At 35.4% G+C, this 27,772-nt stretch overlaps 1 protein-coding gene across 3 annotated transcripts in view; it reads right to left on the reverse strand.

The window, feature by feature from the left end:
• lrrc4ca (leucine rich repeat containing 4C, genome duplicate a) overlaps positions 1-27,772 on the reverse strand; it is a 247,943-nt gene that overhangs the window by 193,209 nt on the left and 26,962 nt on the right. Inside the window, exon 1 of one of the 3 annotated variants that reach the window (XM_058767436.1) lies at positions 17,532-17,669. The exons of the other annotated variants lie outside the window; for them this stretch is intronic. The gene's annotated coding sequence lies outside the window, so the exon portion shown is untranslated. Of the gene's footprint in view, positions 1-17,531; positions 17,670-27,772 lie in introns of those variants that run through there. 3 annotated transcript variants of the gene reach the window in all.

Raw genomic sequence — 27,772 nt, forward strand, 5'->3', positions numbered from 1 at the left:
TGCATTAGTAAATGCTGAAATTAACATTAACTAATATTAATAAACACTGTAGAAGTTGTTCATTCTTAGTTCATGTTTACTAATGTTGTTAACTAATGAACCTTATTGTAAAGTATTACCATTAATAATAATAATAATAATAATAACAACAACAAATGTTGTTATATAGGTCATCCAAAAAAGACTAAGCATAGTAGGCTATACGAAAAGTATAGGAAAGTTTAATCCATCCAAGTTAATGTTTAATAATTTAGTTGGAATAATTAATATCCTGAATAGCTCACCTATCCTTGCTTTGCCAAAATTGAGTTTTTAAAAGCATTTTAGCCCCTTTGTAAGTCCAGAATGAATCAATTACAGATAGCCTCAGCTCTGGATGAGCCTCAGACTTCCTCACACCGGAGTCAGCGTCAACCAATCAATAAATGACTGCACAGGCTATAACAGCCTCAGCTCACACTTCAGGCCTGAACGCGGGTGTCACTACATAGCTGAGCTTCTATACAAAAAAAGGTGCCTTGTTAATATTTCAGCCCTTATACAATATTGAGGGAATGGAAAGGTAAGAGATGAGGCGTTACTGTGAGGCTTCAACCTGAGAAGCACAACGTTACTTGAACACTTGAGGCAGAATATTGTGTGTGTGTGTGTGTGTGTGTCTTAGGTAGGGGAAAAGATGGATAAATACAGAGACAGAGAGCAAGACAGACAGGGAGAAGATACGTGGACACACACTTACATATGTTTCTCTTTATAAAGACCAAAGTGTTCTCGACCCCGTCGCTGCTCGGTTCAAGTAGCGAGGAGCGAGAAGCGAGACGCGAGCGCAGTAGATGAAGGAGGTCGTGTTGATGCGCGCTCATCGCGGACGGGCTCTGGGCGATTGCTCATCTCGGAGTGCTGATACGTTACGCTCCTGTCACACCCCATTAATATAATTATACAAAAACTAAGCTGACAGGCCGGAGATGAAGGGACAGACATGCAGCTCTCATCACTTATATCCACATCAGCATTTCTGGGTGGCACATGAAATATAGAAGGGCGACAGAGAGAGAGAGAGACCAATGGCTGAGATATTGTTATATTGAAAAATCGGTCATCACTGGCTCACCCTTATGTGAAACATAAAAGGTGCATTTTTGATAAGATGCACTGACCACTGTTTTTTATATAATAAAGGTGAGGACTAAGACTGACAAAAAAGCTGGTGCTGTCAAATCGATTTAAAAATATAATAAAGTGTGTTTACATAATAATACATTAAAAAAAATGTTATGGAAGGAACAGAGGAAGCATTCGGATCCATCTGCAAAGCTTTATTCAGAGACCTGGTCGATAAACAGGCAAGTTTCTGACAATGGCAAACAGGTATATAGAGGGCAAGGCAAGAAGGTGTGTTCAATCGTCGGATAACAATATCCAGAGGGCTTAGACAAAAGAGGTAATCCTTAAACATAAGCAATGGTCCGGGCTGGGGCAAACAGTATCCAAACGGCAAGGCAAAGAGTAAATCTAAGATAAACAGGCAAGAATCAAAAACACAGGAAAACAGGCAAGACTATGACTTCGACTATATTAGGAAAATTTAAGAGAGGCTCTGTAGAGTAGCTATCACAGTGACAGATGCTAAACAATACTCGGCCAAGATGAAGTCCATGGTTTATGTAGGGTGTGTGATCAGTGCAATCAGCTGTGTGTGTCGTCAGTGCAATGGCTGATGGGAATTGTAGTGCAAGGTAATGTGAAACAGTCTGTGTAGTGTGAGAGTCAATATGATGGAAGGGTGACCTCTGGTGGCAATCAGACGGAAGGCCACGAACCAGATTCGTAACATATACATACATATATATATATATATATATATACATAGTACACACACATATATTATGTTATATATATATATATATATATATATATGTACATAGTACACGCACATATATTATGTAAACACAAACTTTTATTTTGGATGCGATTAATCACAATTAATCAATTTGAAAGCACTAAAACAAGATAAAAGTATCATTATTCAAACTATTCTGAAGTCATTAAAAGGTCCCACAAAATATATTCTTTCATTACTGAAATATTCACTGAAAAATACTCCGCTATAAAACCCCCTATTTATGTATGTACTGTATGTATGTATGCATGTATTTATTTATTTGTTTATTATAATAATGTTTTTATATGTATTTTATTTATTAAATACATTTAATATTATTATATTATTATTAATTTATTTATTTCATAAATATAATACATGTAAAAAAGTATCATCATCATCATCATCATCATTACCATTATTATTATTATCATTATCATTATCATTATCATTATCATCATCATCATGCAACTTCTCACAATTAAAGCAGGAAATATACCTCTGAAGCAACACATTTAATACCTTGGTAATGGGTAATCTATTCTAATCTAATAGAATAGAATAGAATAGAATAGAATAGAATAGAATAGAATAGAATCAAAAGTCTGGGGTCAGTAACAACAGAAAGAGAGTCAAACATATTTAGAACAACATTAAAATCATGTTGTTAACAATGACAGAGTTGGCAACCTTTCCCTTTAACAAGTTTTTTTTTTTTTTTTTTTTTTAATTCCTTTCTTGAACACATGCCCTGTCTAAAGGTTTCACATCCCCGCATTGCTGATGAACCAAGCTAATTATCCTGGGAATTTTGTAACTGCAAACTACTTTATTTTTTTTAATTTTTTTTTTGCCGTGTGTTTAGTCCCATGCAGCATTAAAAAGTGTTTAAAGTTCTCTACTTTTAAAAGGCATGATTACACCAGAGGCTATACGCTTGATATCCTTCATGTACTTATTAGCTGTTAATTAGAGATTGGGTGCAATTATATTAGCATATAATTAGACTGCTAATCGACATGTATTACATTAACAAAGAGATGCAAAAGAACCGATAATGACAATAATAAAAACACTTCGGTCTAAAAATAAGATTCATTGGTCGAGGCAGTGAGGTTGAGCCGTGATGTCACAACACACAACACAGGCATTAATAGGACGCTCAGAAAGTGTTTGTGAGGCAAAGCTCTTATCCAGAAGTAGGTTAAGTCCCCTCTGGATGAGATGGTCTTCTGCCCTTTATTGTGACACTAAAACCTGAATTTCTCCAGGGGCTGCAATGACTGGCCTCAGCGTGCAGACCGTAAGAACTCTAAAGTCCCTGAGCCACTAAACACAAGTGTGGCCTGTGTTTTAAAATGTTGGGTTTAACTCTTTCAAAGTACTTGCACGACTTATGTTGCTTTATGTGATGTTTTGAACCATATAGTCAACATGAAGTCAAAAATGACACTAGTAACATTATTAATACAGGTTCCCATATATCTTGTGCTTGATTGGGCAGTTCAAGTTATTGCAAATAAGTCTTAATTTTCAGCCTAAATGGTTACCAGGGCATTGTATGCAGTTGCTAGGGTGTTTCTAGGGCTTTCTAGTCAAAAGAGGCCTCCACTTAATGTATACAGGTGCTGGTCATATAATTAGAATATCATCAAAAAGTTGATTTATTTCACTAATTCCATTCAAAAAGTGAAACTTGTATATTATATTCATTCATTACACACAGACTGATATATTTCAAATGTTTATTTCTTTTAATTTTGATGATTAGAGCTTACAGCTCAAGAAAATCAAAAACCAGTATCTCAAAATATTAGAATATTACTTAAGACCAATACAAAGAAAGGATTTTTAGAAATCTTGGCCAACTGAAAAGTATGAAAATGAAAAGTATGAGCATGTACAGCACTCAATACTTAGTTGGGGCTCCTTTTGCCTGAATTACTGCAGCAATGCGGCGTGGCATGGAGTCGATCAGTCTGTGGCACTGCTCAGGTGTTATGAGAGCCCAGGTTGCTCTGATAGTGGCCTTCAGCTCATCTGCATTGTTGGGTCTGGTGTCTCTCATCTTCCTCTTGACAATACCCAATAGATTCTCTATGGGGTTCAGGTCAGGCGAGTTTGTTGGCCAATCAAGCACAGTAACACTATGGTCATTGAACCAGCTTTTGGTACCTTTGGCAATGTGGGCAGGTGCCAAGTCCTGCTGGAAAATGAAATCAGCATCTCCATAAAGCTTGTCAACAGAAGGAAGCATGAAGTGCTCTAAAATCTCCTGGTAGATGGCTGCGTTGACTGTGGACTTCAGAAAACACAGTGGACCAACACCAGCAGATGACATGGCAGCCCAAATCATCACAGACTGTGGAAACTTCACACTGGACTTCAAGCAACATGGATTCTGTGCCTCCACTCTTCCTTCAGACTCTGGGACCTTGATTTCCAAATGAAATGTAAAATTTACTTTCATCTGAAAAGAGGACTTTGGACCACTGAGCAACAGTCCAGTTCTTTTTCTCCACAGCCCAGTTAAGATGCTTATGACGTTGTCTCTGGTTCAGAAGTGGCTTGGTAGCCCTTTTCCTGAAGACGTCTGAGCGTGGTGACTCTTGATGCACTGACTCCAGCTTCAGTTCTCTCCTTGTGAAGCTCTCCCAAGTGTTTGAATCGGCTTTGCTTGACTATATTCTCAAGCTTGCGGTCATCCCTGTTGCTTGTGCACCTTTTCCTACCCAAATTCTTCCTTCCAGTCAACTTTGCATTTAATATGCTTTGATACAGCACTCTGTAAACAGCCACACCTTTCAGTAATGACCTTCTGTGAGTTACCCTCTTTGTGGAGGGTGTCAATGTTCGTTTTCTGGATCATTGCCAAGTCAGCAGTCTTCCCCATTATTGTGGTTTCAAAGAACAAGAGATACCCAGAATTTATACTGTAGGGATGGTCATTTATTCAAACTCAAATGTAAATATTCTAATATTTTGAGATACTGATTTTTGACTTTCATGAGCTGTAAGCTCTAATCATCAAAATTAAAAGAAATAAACATTTTAAATATATCAGTCTGTGTGTAATGAATGAATATAATATACAAGTTTCACTTTTTGAATGGAATTAGTGAAATGAATCAACTTTTTGATGATATTCTAATTATATGACCAGCACCTGTATGTGTCTAGAAATCTATATGTTTATGTATTTGATAGGCAGTTGAGGCAAAATTAGGAAATAATGTACAGTCAGTTTCTGAAAATAATCGATAAGCAAACACCCAACATGAGGTCAAATAATAACAACAACAACAACTATAATAATAATAATAATAGTTATTATTATTATTAAGTCACATTAGATAAAAGCATTATAAAATGTACTGTAATTAAATACTGAAGTATCAATTTTACTTATCAAATTGAAATAAAAAATATAATATAATATACAGTGGGGCAAAAAAGTATTTAGTCAGCCACCAATTGTGCAAGTTCTCCCACTTAAAAAAATGAGAGAGGCCTGTCATTTTCATCATAGGTATACCTCAACTATGAGAGACAAAATGAGAAGAGAAAAAAAAAATCCAGAAAATCACATTGTAGGATTTTTAAAGAATTAATTGGTAAATTCCTCGGTAAAATAAGTATTTGGTCACCTACAAACAAGCAAGATTTCTGGCTCTCACAGACCTGTAACTTCTTCTTTAAGAGGCTCCTCTGTCCTCCACTCGTTACCTGTATTAATGGCATCTGTTTGAACTCATTATCAGTATAAAAGACACCTGCCCACAACCTCAAACAGTCCAACTTCAAACTCCACCATGGCCAAGACCAAAGAGCTATCAAAGGACACCAGAAACAAAATTGTAGACCTGCACCAGGCTGGGAAGACTGAATCTGCAATAGGTAAGCAGCTTGGTGTGAAGAAATCAACTGTGGGAGCAATTATTAGAAAATGGAAGACATACAAGACCACTGATAATCTCCCTCAATCTGGGGATCCACGCAAGATCTCACCCCGTGGGGTCAAAATGATCACAAGAACTGTGAGCAAAAATCCCAGAACCACACGGGGGGTATTTTTAAAATATTAACAAATTAATATTTTACTTACAGAATTTAAGTAAAAATAATAATAATAATATAATATAATATATGATAAATTATATTTTCTTGTAAAATGCACTTCAATATTATTTGTGTTATTTAAAAATGGATATGAACTATAAAGTTTAGTGTTCATTACACTAAACTATACTTGACTGGAGAATGAATCAACAATTCAACAGCCTTCTTTTCATCATCCACATTCACTCTGAAATACTGTACATCATATTGCACAAGTTGCAAATCCCATTTAACATTGTTTGTGAAGTCATTTAAGGGCTTTATGACAATCCTGACATGATCCAGATTTCCAGAATGCATCACATCACAGCAGAGCAAAGACTGGGGCACAATATAATCTCGGTGAGCAGGGGCAATTTTACACCAGCTCTGACCCTAATGGAAAGTTCAGTGAACTGAGCCTTCTCTGAGGTAGCATTCCACATTCTGCAGTCCCTCGCAATGCTGAGCCTCTGTCAGCTTTACTTATTCTCAGGGTAGCTGCACAATACACTGAGAGATATGTGGTAAAATACAGCCATATAATATAAATCTCACAAAACTAGATTCTGGTGAGGCTGAACCGCAGTAGTGCATGGGACTATGTGAGACAGGGTTTTGGAGCTCGCTGACAAATGCAGTTAGATTTTTCCTCGCTCTGTCCTGAGAAACTGAAATATATCAAAACTGAAATAGACAAGTTGTTTGTTTGTGTTATGGCCGTACACAAGGACACTTCAGGTCTCCCCGGGGCTGATGCACTCCTCAAGGCTTCGCTTATTAATATTAATTAGGGCACATGACCAAACGCTCTATGTAGGTTAAGCAACAACAAGCACACAGACGGTTAAGAATTTTTTTTTTTTTTCATGACATTATTTCCATGACAATAAACCACATTTTCTCCGCCAACTGTCAGATTTAAATTTATGCTGATTTATAATAATATTATTTATTTATTTATTATTTATTTATTTATTTCTCTGGACAGAATGAGATTTGGGCTTTTTTCCCCACAAAATAGTAATGCTTTTTTTTTTTTTTTCACTGCAATAATTAGAATTTGGGACAGAAATGAGCTCACTTTTCACAATGTACAATATAGACAGTATATATATATATATATATATATATATATATATATATATACACACAGTGGCGGTTCTACATTGAATTACTCCCCGGGCGAGACCCCCTCTGAGCGCCCCCCAATCGAGAAAAAAAATTTTTAGGTTTTTTTGCTAAAAAATTTTGCACAAACAGTTTTACTATAACAATGTAAGTGTAAGACAAGCTTATATTTCTCAATTGCACAAATCCTTCAACATGAAAAACACAATTCTGCACAAAACAGTATAAGTTATCAGAACTTAAATAAATATACTCTATATACATAATAAACACTCTGTGTTTATTTGGCACTCGACAATCAACAGATTTCCCATCCCCCAACACTGTCACTCACGACCAGAAGTCAAGACTAAACCACAAAGTGAAAATAGCAGTATTCTTTAGTGATGTGTTATTTACACAGTGCAAATAGCTTTAGATTCTATTTATTCTATGTTAAAATAAAATAAAAACATGGCGAAAAACATTATTAGAGAAAAACATTACTTATTGCAAAAATAGTGGTAATTATCTGCACTTCTGCATTGTAATACATTATAAAATAGTATGCAATAACTTATTGAGTGTAATTTTTTAATTTTATTTCTAATTATTAAATGGATGCCACCTTATTGGGACAAAAGCCCTCTCTACACCTACCCTAACCCTACCCGATACTTTATGTTAAACTCTTTGATTATTTCCTTCATTTTTATTAAAAAATAAATGCTTTTCTGATGTGATGTGATTTGAAATTTAAAAAGGGAGAAAAAAAGTTCGCCAAAAGGCAGATTCGAATCCTGGTCGATCGTGTCGAAAGAAGTGTAACGCAAATTTTACTATCTGCACCACTGAATCTGACAGCTAGTAACCGTCTTTTGCATATTTGACTATCCCAATCATACATTTGTGGGTGGAGTTAATGTAAATAGCCTCTGCCAGCATAGCTATTTGCACTTAAATACACACTCCGATTTTTTTTTTTAATATTCCCAACAATTAAACAGTTGCCCACATAAAAAAAAACACTTCCCGCGCACCTGGGTGTGACTGACTTTAGCCCACTTGTCCCACTAATTTGGGAGAGGTGAACTGTCCCCCGCGGCCGCACCCCCCTCCCCTTTCCACTTCTCACACAGCTTCTGTGCTCGGTACCTTCTCAACAAGCAGGGGCGCCAATTTGCCAATTCCCCGCACAGTTATATGATAGATAATATGATAGATAATAGAAAACCGCTTAGCATCGCAGATGATTTTTTTTTTTCCAAGTGCTTGTGCCGCCCCCCACGTGTCATGAAAAAATGCCGCCCCGGGCGGCTGCCCCGTTCGCCCATGCCTAAAACCGCCACTGTATATATAGTGATGGGCAGTAGCGTCGCTGCTACTAGTTTAACTACACTTCTCAGTAGCGTGGTGGTAGCGTCGCTGTTTTCTGAATCAAATAGCTTTTCAGTAGCTAAGCTTTTTTTTTTTTTTTTGATCAAGTAGCGCGGTAGTGTCAACAAAAGCTAATGTTACATTATCCAAAGAAAACATTTTGAAACTCAAGCTCAAATCGGAAATATAGCAGCTACGGATCACTGATCCTGGATCAGTAAGTGACGCCACAGACACTAAAGCTCGTGTCGCCATTGGCTCCTTAAACTGTCAGTCAAACCTCATTATTCCTCCCGCCTCTCTCGTCAATGAAGTGCGGCGCGCAGTTTAGAGAACTGTTGACTGAACAAGTACAGCGTTTTCTTTACTCCAAAAACACTATTTATAAAGGCTAATGCTTTTTTTTTTTTTTTTTTGTATTTGAGGAGCGGAGAAGAGTTTCTTAGCATTTGTTGTCAAGTCACAGCCAAATAGCTCGTGCGAAGCGCTGAATCTTTCATAATATGATACTTTGGCCAAATAACAGAAAAAAAACTGAACGCCCACATAATGACAGAAAACTGGGGAAAACGGGACGAGTCAGAAAAAAAAAAAAAAAACATTCGCTGGTCAAAAGCTTCGTATTTGAACTTGATTTTGGTGAAATTTTTATATTAATAGGCTATCTAATGACACATGCAACGATGCTAATAAACGTAGCCTATCTGTAGGCCTATACATCTATATGGTAAAACTATACAATACGATTTCATTAATGTTAGCTAATGTATTATTTAACATGAGCATACAATGTATAAAATACATTCATTATAGTATATTACATTAAAATACATTTATTACAGTATTTATTCATTTTTGTTAATGTTAGTTAATGAAAATAGTCGTTCATTAGTTCATGTTAGTTCACAGTGCATTAACAAATGTTAACAAACAACTTTTGATTTTAATAATGCATTAGTAAATGTTGAAATTAACATTAAGATTTATTGTTCATTCTTAGTTCATGTTAACTACACTAGTTAACTAATGTTAACTACTGAACCTTATTGTGAAGTGTTACCATTTTTTATAAATGTATCTGTATACAATAAAGCCACAATACCAACTACCAATAGGAGGTTTCTGGCCGACAGCAAAATATATATATATTTTTTAAATAGCTTGGATGTAGTAAACTACTTTTGCCATGTTGCTGTAGCTTAGCTTGCTACATTCCCCAGGGCTGTACCTTAGTGTAATGAATCTTCATTTAAAGAAGAGTAAGCTTAGCTCACTACATTTTCCCAGTAGCTTGCCCAACACTGCATTATATATATATATATATATATATATATATATATATATATATATATATATATATATATATAAAATGTATGTGTGTGTGTGTGTGTGTTTGTGTGTGCGTGATTTCTTGTTTTACTTTGTGGTGAAATATAACTAAGGTCACAAGACTCTATTTAGTCTAAGCAATTGTATTTATTTATTTATGTTAGTTGTCAGAATATAATCTAGCGGATTCATTCATATTCATGTCAAGTGTCTGGACAGAATGAGTTTTTTTTTTTTTGGAGTGGAAATGTGGTCAGTCTTAACAATGGCATCAATCAATCAATCAATAATTCAATCAATTTTTTTTTTTTTTTTGCGCATTATGCTTTTCCATGAAAATAAACCACATTTTGTTCCTCGATAATTTTCAGAATATAATTTATGCTCATTCATGCGATTTTTAAATATTAAATATTTATTTATTATTATTATTTTTATTTACTTTTTATTTTTTATTGGAAATGTGTCTAACTGTCTTAGCTGCACAATGCAATGTGTATATGGCAAAAATGTAATTAATTTGCTTATATTTTCCATGCACAAACAGATTTATGATTTCATTTGGGGGTGAAAAATGACCTAGACATTCAACCTTTATGAGATTCAACCTTCTATTCCTAGACCTCAGTGTTAAAACTGAGTTTGTGTGGGAGTTTTCACCACATGGCACTCAAAAACGTCCTGCTCCTCAAGGGATTCCTGACGGTATAGCAAGCATTGAGAAAATGTGCCGTGAGAGATCCTTGCTTGATGACACTCAAAGTATCTTTGGTCACCAAATAAATACATTAACCCACTTCCTAATGCTGATAGTTATTTAAAAATTTTCTTCATGCAAAGGAATTTACAGTACACTAATTGTAGGTCCCAGTCCCAGGTTTCCAGTCCCACTGGAATATCCCGCCAGTGTCTTGCTCAAGGGCATGATTGTAGATTTAGTAATTCCCAACTCTAGGGACGCCTTTGCTCAGGACCAACCAGAGGCTTTTGTGTTGAACAACCAAGCTACTTAATCATTAGCCTGGAAGAACACCTTATAACATCCGTCTCCCTTTATTAAAAGCAAAACCGTTTGAGTTAATGAAGTTTGAGTTAACAAAGTGGAATACATTTGGGGAAAATGGAAATTGGAATCAAGACATTAGCATCCATTTTCTAGGTCTTTCAGTTTAATTTAGCTTTAACTCAACAATTCACGAGTGTGATTTCCCAAACCGTTTTTGAGGGGAATTTATCCTCTACTTGGAGGCTCGTGTGAAGTCGATGCGCTTTCAAACAGATGCAGTAGATTTTCCCATTTCCTGAGGGCTGTTTGTAGCAGGCCATAGCACTCCAGCCCTTCCAGTTGAAACAGCTGTTATCTCTCTGTTCCCTCCAAGGAAAAAGCTCCTACATAGGTCCATTTGTTATTTCTGTCATCCACTGGCCAGTGGCTGAAAAAGTGGGGGGTGGAAATCTGCATCTTTGCTCCATCTATAATATAATTGGAGCGTAACAGACTACATTAAGGTCCAAATGGTTATGCGGGAATTATGCAAGCGCCGTTCGCACGACCTCGGGCACGCCGGCTCAGCGCGGTCAAAACGTTTGCGACCTCTGCGTGAATGCGGAGGCACAAGCTCGGCAAGTCAAGCAGTGGCCGATTCATCTGAAATGAAGTGACAGACTGGGAGACAATATCACAGGACAGACGCTCAGAGTGGCTGCGCTGCGGGCCGTGAGAGGCCGAAAAACATCAGCGTGCGAAGCTGAGAGATATAGACGGAAGACTGGTGACTCAGACATAAAACGAGCCGCGGGAGACAAAGTTTAAGTTGTACCAACAGAGAAAAAAAAAGGTTGTGGCATAAACAAGACTTCAGAAAGAAGCATAGCTGGGCACTTAAGTATGTACAATACATGATTTTGTTCTTCTATGATAAACAAACGCAGAGCGAAGAACTCAAACATGTATTACAACATCCCAGTGTGCAAATCCTAGAGGCCTTATATTATAAAAGTGTACTGTAAAATAAATTGTGCTACAAACAGAAATGATAGCCTACTTCAAATGGAGTGCAGCTTGAAAAAGACTTTTTCGACCTGCACTGAATAGAATCGGCATAGAGACATAGATTTCTCATTAGCGACTGTTTCTATGGGCCTCTATACATAACCTGTCCAGCATATTGAAACGGTCAAAGCCAGTCCGTGAACACTCCAGAGCAAATTGGCTGTGTATCTGCAACCATAGTTATATGCATATATATGTATAGGCAGTAGGGGTATAATGGTATTTGCACACGTATTTGCACCAAACATTTTCAGTACGGGTCTTTTGGTTCGGTACGCATGTGTACAGAACAAATACAGCATCGAGTGGAACTTCATTGTCTCATCTTTCAAATTATGTCCATTTGTTCAAGAAATTCAAACAATAAATACCATTTTGGCGCACTTTGAGGTAGCGAGACAGAATGCTATATACACACCTCAGTTCAAATGGCAGTGTGAAGAGCGAGTGAGGGAGATCATCCCTTCCTCTTTACCACTAGTTTAATGTGAAATAAACATGAATGAACATCTCATGCGTCATGTAATCGCTCAGTCAGTGTTTTAACTGCGGAAAGATGTCAATAAAACAGCTTGTAAACAAAAATTCATGTAGCATTTCATTTACCTCAGGCAAGTCATCAGTGTCCACAGCTCTTTAGTTCCCTAGAGAAATTAAGTTTAGATGAGAGCATTTCACAAAATATTAGACTATGTACTCATTATATTTTACTTTACCTGTTAGTGATGTCTTAATAATTTAATGTATGTTTAAATAGTTTTCCAAGATGCCACAAAGGTCGCAAAAACCACCAAAATTTAGATTCCTTAAGTAATTGGATAACCTTTCACAAATGAGAATGTGACGGTTTGTGTTTTACTAACCCAATACTACAGGTTTTTGTACTATGGCAACTTTTTAATGTTGTGTTTAATTGTGTTAGTTTAGCTAAATCATCTGCTAAAGTTATTCATACATACGCATAACTATCATCATTTCAAGATGGTGGACGTGTCTATGTGTCTGGAGCAGTCGAATGTGGCATCTACCTAAACATACTGTATCTATGGCATTCACAATCTTAGAATCGAATAAGTAGCAGAAATTAGTATAAATTAACAATAGCCTTTTATTGTTAAAACAAAGTGGTTCAAACGATGCATGTGTGAACATGCTACTACATTTTGGGAAAAAGTCATAACCAGCTAGTTTCTCCAAAGATGGATTGTACTATGGTGGGTAAGCTACGTGTTATGTTATAGTACAGGAAACACATCTCAGAACATTGTAGCAACCTCACAGCAACACCCTGCTAACTATCTAGAACACTTTAGCATCAAACCATACTTTTACACTCTCAAAGGGCAGAAAAAAAAAGAAGCTTAAGAAATATTCTTTGCTAAATTATTTATCTATGAGGCCAAAAGGTTAACAATGGCTCTTAATACTTATAGTTTGTAAGTTTCCTGAAGCTAATTACCCTGAAAGGAACTTAAAAATGAGCTTATGCATCAGTTCTCCAAAACAGCTCCCTATTAAGATCAATAAATCGTACCTGCTGTGCAAAATAATGTCCACATTTGCCTAATGCTTCTAAAGAACGTACAAGGAGGATTTGTCCAAAAAAACAAAACAAAAAAAAAAAACAGCTTGGTTTGGTCCTAAAGGCCAGTTGGTTTTGTTCTCCATATGCTAACAGTACAGCAGCCTCAAAAGCCCTTCAAACACTAGCCGAATGTGTCTGGATGTGAGATCTGCTTGTTAAAAGCAGATCAGAGAGTTCATTTCTAGACTGTTCTGAAAGATTCATGTGTCGGCCCTGGGAGGGTGATACACAAACATCATTTAAAGTGACAAGATTTTTTTTATTTTTATTTTTTTACAGCAGATGGAGGACAAGCGTAGCACTTTGACGTATGAATGTTACAATAGGATCTCACTTAGTGCTTGACTGCCGAAAGCTCGTACATCCTATCGTCTTAAAAGTTTGACATAGTGTACGGCTGCATTTGCAATTGCAGCTCGTCTCAAATAAACTTCACATTGGCTTGTAGAAGGTACTGATGCCACAAGAATCACCATGGCTTTATTCTTCTCTCCAGCTAATCTCATCTGGGCTACGTTTTTGTTTAGTTTGCCAGTTTTGGAGATGGCGCACAACCTTCCCTTCTTGTCCGACTTTGTTCAGCGAGCAAATTCAACCTTGAGGGTGTAGAGTGCCACGGAGCCCTGATAAATCATATAAGAAGAACACTGTGCCATATAGCCAATTACGTTAACTCAAGGCTGGGAAGGGACTGTGAGAACTGACACACATGTTTGTTGCCAGCAAAGATGTGCGGGCATATTTTTATTTTGTTTAGAGGCCTCTGGAGACTCAGGGCACTCGGGTGGAGACACAGTGGAATAGGGTTGACGTTGTGTTCCACTTGGGCGGCTACTTGAGGAATGGAAAACAGTCAATACCACCATAAACAGGCTATTTGGTAGTTCTCATCCATCTGCTTGCACAAACAGCGCTAGAAGGCCTTAAAGGTGAAGTGTAATTTCTGCACTGCGAGCAATATCAAACGGAAACCCACAAATAAAGAAGGTTTTAAACAGTTTTCCCAAACACACACAGCCATCGGTTGCCACACCATTGGTTGAGACAATATATTATTATAATTTATTACTATTTAATTCATTTTAAATGTGCAAATTGTACATATTAATACAAAATGTACATATTAAAAAAACATAATATTTTAAAATTATAGTATAAATATACTAAAATTAAAATGAAAACTGGAAATAATATAAATATTAGATATGGAAATTACAAATGCTAGCTTGAAATAAAATGAGTTTTTATGAGTTCAAATTTACAAATACATATAACAAACAGCAACATTCAATACATAAAATACTACGCAAAAAAAAAAAAAATCTAGCTAAAGATACAGTTATTAGAAATATTTGCAGATCACCAAGTCTTTCTCCAAACCACACAAAAGTGTTTTAAAATATCTAAAAGGCACCAATTGATTTAACCTTAAATTCATAATAAAAAAAAAAAACATACCAAAATTACTAAAACCTAAACTAAAATTAAAATGAAAATTGTAAAAATAAAAGCTATATAATATATATAAAGAACACTAAAATACCAGGATTTAGATTAAATTAATCAACAAATGACAGCAATGTGAAGAATCCTAGATGTTTTTATTACAAGTGAGGAAAGAATAAAGCTGTTCTTGTCATTCTTTAGCAATACTATTTCCACTGCTTGGTTGTGTTACAGATATGAAAATGTGGTAAATTAGAAATATCTTGAGATGAAATGACCCGGTGAACCTCGCCTTTTAGATGAAGAGATTACATTATCGCAGGGAAGAATAAAAGAGAGCAAACTAAGCTCTAAATTTGGCACAAAATCGACATTGAAAACAAAGACGATTCGGAGGGAAAAGGTACGGAGCATCTGGGTGAACCCAAGAGAGCTCATGCATATTTCATTATCAAGGAAAACAGTCACATCCTCTAAGAAGTTAAGAATAAATCACACATCTGAGAAAAAAAAAAAAGCTTTGGAAGCATCATATCCTGCATTTAGTAATAATGAATATGGAAACAGCTTCAGACTGAAACAGATTCAGATGTCACTGAAGTGGCTTAGTTCAGAGATTTACAATTATTAAAAATGGTCAGGTTTCAAATCGGTCACTTGTCTGAATAATACAAAACATGGAAGTAGTTTAAACCACAATATGTATTATTTGTATATTTACACTATAAAAAGTACATATTTTGAGCTCCAACCATGGCACAACACTAGAGTGAAGTTTCCTCGTTTTCTCTCAGGTAAACTTTCTTTATTTCTTCAGTTTTTGGTTCAAAAACCTTTTGACTTGTGGCTAGTGGGCTAAAACCTGTTAGCTGCAACTGAGCTCATCAAAAATTAAACGTGAAAAATCCTCTACACTTTTTGTTTTTCCACAAAGTCTGACAAAGAAAGAAACAATGAGAAGTCAGACCACAAACTGTCAAGTTCATTGTCCCACTGTCAACAGGAATGACAAACACAGCTTTACAGTGTAACCGTACACAAACGCAGCAACGTAAACACACACTCGTCAAACGAAACCCACGTATCACAATACTGTCAGCCGTCGGAGTGTTTCTGTACAGCTAATTCTCCAGCCCTTATCAGTCTCAGTTTAGCTCCCATGTCCTGTGCTGTCAAACACAGCCGCTGTTTTTAAAGTTTAATCCCGTTGTCGGCGTTTGCTCTGTGAGTCAGCAAGAATGCCAGACAGCGGTAATTAACGGCCAGATGTGCGGCCATCCTTGCTGATTAGCGATTTAACACACCACCCACCTGAGTAAGCGGTCAATTGTGAAGTAAACACATATGGACGCAAACAACATCTAAATAAAAGCTTAAAATAGATCCTAACAGTAAACTAATAGCTAAGCCCTAATTTGTGCTAATTAATCAGTATCTCTGCAAATAATGCTACATCTCTTTCTTCATTATGAGAAATTACTGTTTTTTTCAAGGATGAATATGTTTGACCAAACTCAGTAAAATCAGCATAATTGTGAAATATTATTTTAAAAAACTTTTCAATTTTAATATAGGCCTATTTTATAGTGCAATGTGATTCTGTGATGCAAAGCTTAATTTTCAGCAGTCATTACTCCGGTCAGTGTCACATGATCTATCAGAAATCATTTTAATATGCTAATGTCCTGTTCAGGAAACATTTATCTATGTCGAGCTGCCTAATATTTTTGTGGAAACTGTGATATATTTCAAGATTCTTTGATGAATAGAAAGTTCAAAACTTTTGAAAACGGACTTCAGAGAGCAGGTTTTTGAGAATGATACGATATCATCTCATTATAAAAACGTGAATTTGTAAAAACGGTGACGTCATGCGCATGCGTATTATGTGTTCAGTCTATAGACGTGTGGGAGTTTCTTTACAAATTGACATCGCCAACTACTGGCCTGGCATGTATAATACAGCATTTTAGTCATTTTTGTGGATTGCGGATAATTTTTGTGATCTACACTAAACTTTTCAAACACACCCACACACACACAAAAAGAAAAACTTTTCCATTTTGTTGTCATGTAAACATACCCTAATCTTGAGGAAAACTGTTGCTTATAAGGCAGAACTCAAGATAAAGTCTTAAACCTGATTCTTAGCCAAAACATATTACATTCACTTTAAGACAAGTTAATATAAGACATAGAATAAAAGATTATCGCTCTCTCAGTTTTCAACATCCTTTGGGTCACATTGCCTACAATAACAGAATGATCAATCTTGTTGATTAAGGACATACAGCAAAACTCTCATACGTTAATGTTTCATAACTTCACAGTTTATTGAGCTGTAAGAATCCCACAACCTGACCTCAGTAAGACACTGGGCACAGGAAGCTTCTCAACAGGCCGGGGAAGCTATTTATACCACCGCATGCTAATTAGCTGGCATGCTAGAGAGGACAGCCGGAGAGCAACCAAACCAAAGAAACTCTCTGCCAGACTGAACCCCTGATTCAAACAAGCAGATCTCCATAAAAACACTAGCAAATACCATCAAATACTCTGGAAATCTTTCTTGGTGGTGGGGAAGTTGGATCTCCTCAGGTTTTCTGAAAGTGCTGAGAAAATACAATGAAACAATTTTGTGTACTTACATGTTCATGTTGTATGTCCTTAATGGTGCAATATAATAATCCCAAAATGACAGTTAAGCAGCTGATGCTGTTTATTTTCATGCATTAACATAAAACCAAGGGCCCAAATCAAAGGAAAGTCAGTTCTCTTAGAGGCCATCTTGGAAAAACCTGGAAGCTGCTATTTACTCTGTAGGTAACAGGCATACAAGCTTATTTCTGGTTAAATGGAAAAAGACTGCAATCTCAAAAAAAAAAAAAAAAAATTCCAAAACAATTTTACATAAATAATGTAAAATGAACAATAAAATCTGACAACTATTGAACTGTAGTGCTGAAATATAACTAAATAGTGTAGAAATGTAACAACCTTCATGGAGTATTTTTGTGAAACAATGTCTAGTTTATTTATTTTAAATTTTTTTGTGATATGTCTGTCATATATACAGTACATATACAGTTACACATAAATTATAAAAAATAAATAATTTAGTAAATACATATCAAAATTATATATATATATATATATATATATATATATGTGTATGTATATATGTGTATGTATGTGTGTGTTTGCACACAACATAAATTATATAAATATGTATATATATATATATATATATATATAGTGTGCATCGAAAACATATATTTAACAAACAGATATTTTTAGTTTTGTAATTTTATATATAGATTTTAATACTAAATATATTTAAATTCATCTTCATTACAATAAATGAAGAGTTCAGATGCAAAAGCCTATCTAAGTGCCATCTGAAATTTTCTTCTAAAATGAGCATTTTTCTCAGGCTCTCATGTATAGGTTCAGTAATTTCACTTTAGTGGCAATGAATAGGTTATTTGGTAACACTTTACAATAAGGTTCATTAGTTAACATTAATTAACAACATTAGTAAACATGAACTAAGAATGAACAATACTTCTACAGCATTTATTAATCTTAGTTAATGTCAATTTCAGCATTTACTAATGCATTATTAAAATCACAAGTTGTCTTTGTTAACATTAGTTAATGCTCCGTGAACCAACATGAATAAACAGTGATCAACTGTATTTTCATTAACTAACATTAACAAAGATTAATAAATAGTGTAATAAATGCATTGTTCATTGTTTGTTCATGTTAGTTAATAGATTAACTGATGTTAACAAAATGACACCTTATTGTAAAGTGTTACCGGTTATTTTCATTGCCATTAAAGTGAAATAACTGAACATAAATATAGGAACCTAATATATACATACTTTTTTTTTTCAATGATTTCAAGCGCACTTAATACTTGCAAATGCTCAGTAAACAACAATACTTAATTTATTCAATAAATGTTGAGAAACAACCCTGCACAAACCCTAAGAGAGTTGATTTTAAACTCAATTCTTCATCCTTGTTCCCGCCTGTTCTATTTCAGCCACATCCTAACAAACTTGTACAGTATGTTTTATAAAAAATGGGACAAAAAGAGACTGATGTCTTGGAGAGATGTCTAACAGAAAAAATGACAGGCCCAGTGTGAGTGGCAGGGAGAAAATCTAACGTAGATTCACGGTAGCCTGCGGTGTCTTGTCAAGGGGGATGGAAGCGTACGCTCAGATACGGCGTGCTCAGGAAACATTTGGGCCAGCCGGCTCCGGGATTTCATTTTGAAGGCCGACGGATTTGATTCCACATGCCGCCCTCTCTGACAGTCAGCACCATGGGGCCGAGATGCTTTAATCCGAGGATAAGCAAAAAGAAGGTGGGATTTTACCTGCTCACACACACATAGGCACACTAAGGCAAGACAAGCATTCACTGTACCGCAGGCCAATCTCTCTCAGGCAGCCTAGGCCTCTGAAGTCACCACCAAACAGATGCTCCTGGCAAAGAACTGAGGCTTTCAACAGGTCTTCAGGGAAAAAAACAGTCAAGTGTGAAGGGTGCACATACCCAGAAATTCATGCTGAGGGTGTATGCATTCAAAAATGGAGGCAAGGACCTTCTCTGTTCAAAGGGTAGAAGTAGGTCGCATTTTCAGGTGTCTGACGCTACGTGTGCTGCATTAGCAAAACACAAAATTAAAAAGTATAAAACTGAGCTGTAGTTTTGAGCTTACATTTTTTGCTGACTTTCTGACACAGTGAGCATGTAAAAGTTGTTTTTTTATTTTTACATAAGCCAGGGAATCTATTCCCATTTGTCATTAGCAAAGCACACCATGTAAACAAGCTGCTTAGCCATAGCAGTGTCATTGTCGAATCATTATTGTTCTTGACTTTTTTTTTATTACTGAAGTAACTCTCTTGTGTTTAGGGTAAACAAATAGTATTTGTGCAGAATAAAAAGTGGCAAATCTTTGGTTGGTCCGCTTTAGCCAGGTATGGGGCAGGTCTTTGAGAGTTGCATAATCTTAAACACCTGCCACGAACTATAAAAATGTCCCTTGGTTTTTGTTTTGGCCCTTCTGTTATTCCTCTTGGTTGTTGTTAATTTATTTTTCTATTTTTTGTTTGTTTCTTCATTGTTCGTTTGGTTAAATGCATTAGTTTAGTTTTGAATTCAATTTGTTTGCAGGTCTGTACATTATGTTAAAAGTTGACCTCATTATTTATTGTTTGTGTTAATTATCCTTTATTCGTGCTTTCTTTATTTCATTATTATGTCTTATAAATGTAATTTTCATTAATAAATGTTTCTTTGCTATGCTATTGTTCTCATTGCCTCCCTCATTTGTCGTGGTTGTGAGCCAACCATGACAAATATGGGGGCTCGTCCGGGATTAACGAATATAGCCTTTTATGATACAGGTCAAGTTTTGAGTCTGAGGCTCGGAGCGACACTGAAAGAGACATTTGATTTGTGATCACATGAAATAAACTAGGACATCTTGTTTGTGAATGAAATAACTGAAAGAAAGGAGTCATGTTGTTTGTTCAGTGCAACATCAGTCTCGTTATAAAAACAAGAATAAAATTGGATGTGAATCCCAATTTATTTAATGTGTGTGTAAGAATGACACTAGCAAAGCATGTTAATAAGAGATTTATATTGTAAATGATTCAGTGTTTTTAAATAAATCTATTTGATAGATTCAATGTCCCAAAATACTCAAAAAAACAATCAGTGATCGCCATTGCAAGGGTCACCAAATGAATCTAGGAATGAATTAGAATGAATCGTTTTGGTTAATTTAATCAAAAGATTCAAGTCCAATGAATTAAAGTCACCATTGCTTCAGTGTGTCAATACAGATGATAAAAACTTCTGTAAAAATATATAAGCTCATTTATTTTCACTAATCAGTAAAATTAACAATAAATAAGTATGCTATTGATTCCAAAACTGAAGATTCATTTCTCTGAAACCACAATGCTGTACATTTTTAGACAGGCTGCTTTTCAGTTTGCTATTTTTCCTCTGCCTTCATACAGCGCTAAGCTCATCACGGAAAGCCAGTGGACTTTGCTGTCTTCCATTTCCATCACGCTTTATCCCTTTTCTTTCTTTCAGTCCCAACACATAAACACAAACATAAAAATGCTGGTGTTTGAGCCAAGGAACCATATCAAGGTCACACTCTTATCTCCAGGCCACATGACCCACCCCGGACCCTCAGGGCGGCTTGTGTCCCTCTGCGACCCATAATCATGCACTGGGCTGAGCCTTTGAGTCATGATCCCCCTCTCATTTCACGTATCCCTGAGCTGAAGCAAGTGTGCATCCAAAAGCACTGCTGGTAGAAAACACTTTATGGCTTTTTATACCAGAACTAGTGGCTTTTTAGTGGCTTGGAATTGAAAGAAATAGGGAAGGTAATGACACAAGTTCTTCCTGAAAGTGATACGGAGAAGGAGAAAACACTGTAGAAAACGCATATGATAACTTTAACAAACAGAACAAATTCCATGAGATATTGTTATTGCATATACTTACTCATCATCTTCCAATCTAATGAGATGTTAATCACTGCAAACAGATTATTGAGTAAATGATGATCAAATGTTGAACTATTCCTCAAACTACATGCTGTTGTTTTTTCTTAGGAATGTGATCAAGAACACAAAAATGGGTCTGTACAAGGAAAACCACCTTTTGAAGAAAACAATTGAAAGTGAAGCAATTAAGAGCAATCAAACCGTAGAAGTGGATACGACAGAAGCAATTTGGGGTCCGGCAAACCCCACAGCTGTGCACTTGATCTCTCAGTGGCTGCAGTTTGAGTACAGTCTGTTTGGTTCAATTCTGAATCTGTCCCTATTCTTTACCACAATTCTGCTGTTTACTTTCCCAAGCCATCATAACAACACAAACAACTGAGGCTAGAGCGGCCCAGTGTAAGAGGTCACATTTTGACCTGTTGAAAAACACGCTGAGTCACCTTTTGAAGTTAATTTCAGACCAAACCAGAGACTCAATAGCTAAGGGCAGCATAAAAAGGCAGATGTTTGACTGCAAAGGGATTTTATTGAAAGTAGCACAAAGTGCATTGAACTATGGAAGCTTATTTCCTCCATTGAATAAATAAGTAAAAAGATATGAAAAAAAGTCAGAATTGTGAGATGTTACCACATAACATAAATTTAAATTTGCAATTCTGAGAAGAAATGTCCAAGTTGTGTGATATAAACTCGCAATTCTAAGATAAAAAGTTGCAATTAATGTAATTGGATTAATAAACTTAAAATTATAACTTTTTTCTCACAGTTGCGACTTTTCATCTAAGAATTGCGAAATGTTAACCTAAAATCTGAAGTTTCTAACACAATTGTGAGATATAAACTCAGAATTAAGGAAAAAAGTCAGAATTGTGAGATAAAAAGTCACAGTATATTTTTTTTTTTTATCTTTTAATATATCATTTATATTCGCAATAAGAATTTTCTTCTCAGAACTGCGATATATTAACTCACATTCGCACAGTCGCAACTTTTTTTTATTCAGTATTTATATCTTACAATTGCGATATTCAAGACTTTTCTTCTCAGAACTGCTAGGGTTAGGGTTAGGGTTAGTGCAATTGTGAGTTACTGCAATTCTGAGAAAAACAAATACTGTGAGATATAATTGAAGAATTGTGAGATAAACAGTTGAAATTATGATTTTTATTGTGTTATTCCGTAGCGGAAATAAGCTTCCATAGTGAACTAAGCAGCTTACTTTGTTTGTTTATGGAATATTTTTGCTATTTGACTGCATTTTCAACTGTCAGTCTTCTCAGTGTCATTTTATTTTTCAGATTTTTTTTTTTTTTCTCTGAAATCAATGGAAATGCATAAAAAGTCAGGGCCTGAGTAAATGTCCACACACACACATATATCCAGAAAACATACACCCTGACTAACCCTCTCTTTAGCGCGTAAAGGAACCGATTTGAGAAAATGTTCAGACTATCTCCTTTCATCCATCCTCCCTTTTTCAGACACGGCAGACACATATTAACTTCCAAATTGAGTTCGGAAACAGCTTAGGCATTATAATGCTTCACAAAAGGGGTATTTTCAGGCATTCAAACGGAGAAAATCAGGGGGGCTCTGCTTATTTCAATTTAATTCAAGAATTGAACTCTTCATGGACAATTTAACGCAGACGTGCTCTATTTTTTATTTTCCCCCAGATCTTCGGACTGCAGAGCTGCGTGCTTTCTGCGGGGTGAAGGCCGAGACAAGCGTTAGACAGTCTGCTTGCTGTTTGGGGAATAAGACGGCAATATTCAGTCGAAATGTCAGCAACAGGCAACAATGTAATACTCCCACATATCAACTTCAATCCCTGTGGGTGTTGTAAAAGGGAAGCGACATTTACGAAACAATGCCAGCAAATACCATGCGACCAAAGATGGAAAGCAACTCAGAAAGCACCTCGTTTTAGTGTCATCAGGAAAATTGGTGCATATGCTAACAAGGGTGACTTCAATTTTTTAATTCCACATGATGTCTTAGTTAAAAAGAGCCCAGTTCTTCCCTGTCTGTTGTGTGGTCCGCTGGGATTGGCTGTTTTTGTGCTCCTGTCTGGTCGTAATGAGGCCCACAAAGGCACTGTGAAGACAGACGAATATTTTCCTTGACATTGATGAATAGCTAGCATGAAACCATGGCTAGCTCCATAGACTGCAGTGAACATTAACATACTACTATAAAGAAACAGTGAGCCAAATAATTACCTAATATTTCTCATAAAATTTCTAGGAAAATAAATATTATGTATACATACTTCTATATTATTTTTTATAACTATAAAATTTTTACATATAATATTTTGCTGAAAATATAAACCTTTTTTCATTATATTTACAGAATAAATAAATATGTATAAATATTAATATTTTAATGTATGCCATATATATATATATAATGATTTATATTTTAAACAACCATGTGATGTTGCATATATATTTTTGATTATCAGTTGAATTAAAATGTTATGAAAAGAATCACATCAATTATTTTCTCTTATATTTAGAGCTAGATTCCAAATATATAATTATCCATAAGACAATCTTACACAAAAGTTAATGTTCACATTAGGTTAGCATTGAAGACTCAAAATGTATTTAATTTTTGGATACAAAACTAATTTATAATAATATTTAAACAAATATAAATTTTATTTTTAATAAAATTAAATATAATATATTAAACCTATAATAATATTAAATCTAAAAATAATAAAGCTAATATATAAATATAAATATAAAACCTAATATATAAATACACTTTTGTTGACTATAGGTTGAAAGGACTCATGATATATTTAATGTTATATATATATATTTAATATTATAATGCAAAATTAATGTCTAACAATATTCAGTAACAATATTAAAATATCTAACAATATCTAACAATATTAAATAGTTATAAAAATGTATTTCTTATATACAGTCATGGCCAAAAATATCGGCACCCTTGGCAAATATGATCAAAGCAGGCTGTGGAAATTAATCTGCATTGTTAATCCTTTTGATCTTTTATTTTAAAAATTCACAAAAATCTAACCTTTCATTGGAATATAAGAATTTAAAATGGGGGGAAATATCATTATGAAATAAATGTTTTACATTGGCCACAATTAACGGCACCCTTTTATTCAATACTTTCTGAAACCTACATTTGTCAGTTTAACAGCTCTATATTTTCTCCTCTAATGCCTGATGAGGTTAGAGAACACCTGACAAGAGATCAGAGACCATTCCTTCATCCAGAATCACTCCAGACCCTTTAGGTTCCCAGCTCCATGTTGGTGCTTCTTCTCTTCAGTTCACTCATTTTCTACAGGGTTCAGGTCAGAGGACTGGAATGGCCAGCAGACGCTTGGTTTTGTGCTCAGTGACCCATTTTTGTGTTGTTTTGTTTCTCCAGCTGTGGTCCTTGGAGAGTCTTTAGCCACTCAAACTTTCCTTCTCACCGTGCATTAGGACGATATAGACACACGTCCTCTTCCAGGCAGTTTCCTAACATTTTATGTTGATTGGAAATTCTTAATTATTGCCCTGATGGTGGAAATGGGAATTTTCACTGCTCTAGCTCTTTTATTAAAGCCACTTCACTTATTTGTGAAGCTCAATTATATTTTGCTGCACATCAGAAATATATTCTTTGGTTTTTCTCATTGTGATGGATGATTAAGGGAATTTGGGCTTTGTTTTTCCTCCTATTTATATTTCTGTGAAACAGGAAGCCATGGCTGGATAATTTCATGTTCATAATCACCCTGGAGTGCTCAAAATTGTGAACATGAATGGGAATATACTTCAAAGATATTTTAGTCGTAAGAATGTCTAGGGGTGCCAATAATCGTGTCCAACGTGTATTTGACAAAAACATTTATTTCATAATGATATTTCCCCCCATTTTAAATTGAATTTTTGTGAAGAAATACATTTTTATAACTATTTACATCTAAATATATTGGAATATTCATAACTAAATATACTGGGGAAGAAATGCAGATACATATTTTATTTTGTGAAATTTTGCACTGATGTAAGACTTGTCATCTGTTATGGATAATCACATATTTTGGATTACATATATTTATGTATTTTTGACTCATATACAAATATTTCAAGACACATCCCATACTGAATTTTTTAATTAATCCATATTTTTCGTCTTCACTGTCACATTCAGTACTGCCCACTGATAGCCATGTAAAAATATACAAAAATATCTACCACTGACACATTTTGCATTTGATTTGTTATGATTTGCGCGTATAAGAACCTGTGTTGCGGCACTAGTTCCTGGATGAACTCGCTTCCACCTGCTAACTTGACAGGCAGATCGGAAAGATGCACAGTCAGAAGTGATGCGGAGGGGCCGCTATGATGGGAATACGGGAGTGTGCGTGCACACACTTCCAGACGTGACGGTGTAGGAATGGAACACACCCATTATTCCAAAGCAAAGCTGTGTGACGGCACGCGGCCTCCGAGAGGCGCGGCGTCATGATCGATGGTGGCCATTAATCACGCCAGCGCCGCGGCCGGAGATTGATGTGCAGAAATTCGAATCTTCAAGCAGCGTTTTGAAAATTAAAGCAGCGAGGCAAGGTTAGGATCCTTCCCGGTGACGCTGAATGAGAGGACTGGGAACAATGAGCTCCCCGGGGTAAAGGAATCTCACGCAGAGGTTGGGAGAGCTTCTTTTAACCTTTGAACCGCCAGCTGTCACAGACACCTGAGTGCTGCCTAGTCAAAACAAGCAGGTGGAAGAGTGGAAGGAATGGCTAAATAAAACTCCTCACTCAACTTGACCAATAAAAGGTATGTATTTGACTCACAATAGCCTATTAATTAGATGGGAATCAGGGTTATTACAGTACACTAGAATTAAAATCATACAAATTCATACATATAACTACAATAATATATATAAATGAATATATATATATCAGGGGCGTTTCCTCCGAGGAGGCAAGGGAGGCAGTGTCTCCTCTCCTCAAAATTGGACGAGACAGTAATCGACATTACAAAGATAAAACAGTGCAAACATGACTAAATATGACATTAAAATTATAAAAGTCACTCGTTTTTATAAAATAACACTGTCCAACAGCAACACCCGCAGATAAAGTTACAGCGGAGGCTTGCCTCCCCTCGGTCCATTGACTTTCTACGGAGACAGCTTGCCTGACTTTTCTGAAGGCTCATTGAGATGAATGGGGGAAAGTCACGTGAGAGGAGGCAATGCCTCAATCGCGCTATAATTGGATATGATCGGTCATGATTGGATGTTATTGGTTCATGAGATAAATCCCGCCTCTTGTTTTCGCGCGAGCTCTCAGTATGAATGAAGAAAATGATGGCGTTATTATAAAGTGAACAACTCTCACGCTTAGATATCACTGCTTTGTGTCATGTCAAGATGAAACATGAAATGGCTTGAAAACGTGATGACTGTGTCAGTTTTTAGTGAGCATTCATTGATGAAATGAAATATGTATCTTCATACCTGTGACAATGTTTGTGAGGGGCTTTTATGACAATGACCCAAAAATAAGTTGACTATTAAAAAGAACAGCTGAGCATCAGTTCACAAATGAAAAACAGAATGTCTATTTACAAGTGCAAGTTGGTTGCAGTTATTTACAGTAACTCCGCCCACCGTGTGATTACAAAGCATTACAAAAGACCATTGTTTAATAACCGCTCCAGTGGTGCAGATGATAAACTACATGTTAAAGTCGTTTTTGACACGATCGACCCGGGTTGTCTCTCATCCATTTAATAATTTGAATTAAAATTATAATTTACACTCAATATGTTATTATTGCATACTGTTTTGTAATGTACTACAATACTGAGGTGCAGATAATTGCCACTGTTTGCAATAAGTAGTATAAATAGCAGAACATCCAGCTAGGTATAGCTATTTGCACTTAGTGTAAACATTAAGTGTAACAGGGACATGAATTTTCTATAATATAATATAATATATAATATATATATATATATATATATAATATAATATAATATAATATAATATAATATAATATATATATATATATATATATATATATATTACTAAAATTTAAATGAAAAATAAAGAACATAAATATATAATATACAATATAAATATATTCCAAAACCTATTAGAAATTACAAAAACAACAAGAGAAATTAAAGCTACACAAGCTTAAAATGAAAATGATAAAATATAATATAAAATATAAATATAATGGAGAATTTCCTGGCATAAAACTACCAGTAAAATATTTTATAAAATATAAATATATTAAAATAAATAAAATGAACTGTTTTTATTAA

This window comes from Onychostoma macrolepis, chromosome 25, assembly GCF_012432095.1.
Source record: "Onychostoma macrolepis isolate SWU-2019 chromosome 25, ASM1243209v1, whole genome shotgun sequence".
Classification (NCBI taxonomy): Eukaryota; Metazoa; Chordata; class Actinopteri; order Cypriniformes; family Cyprinidae; genus Onychostoma; species Onychostoma macrolepis.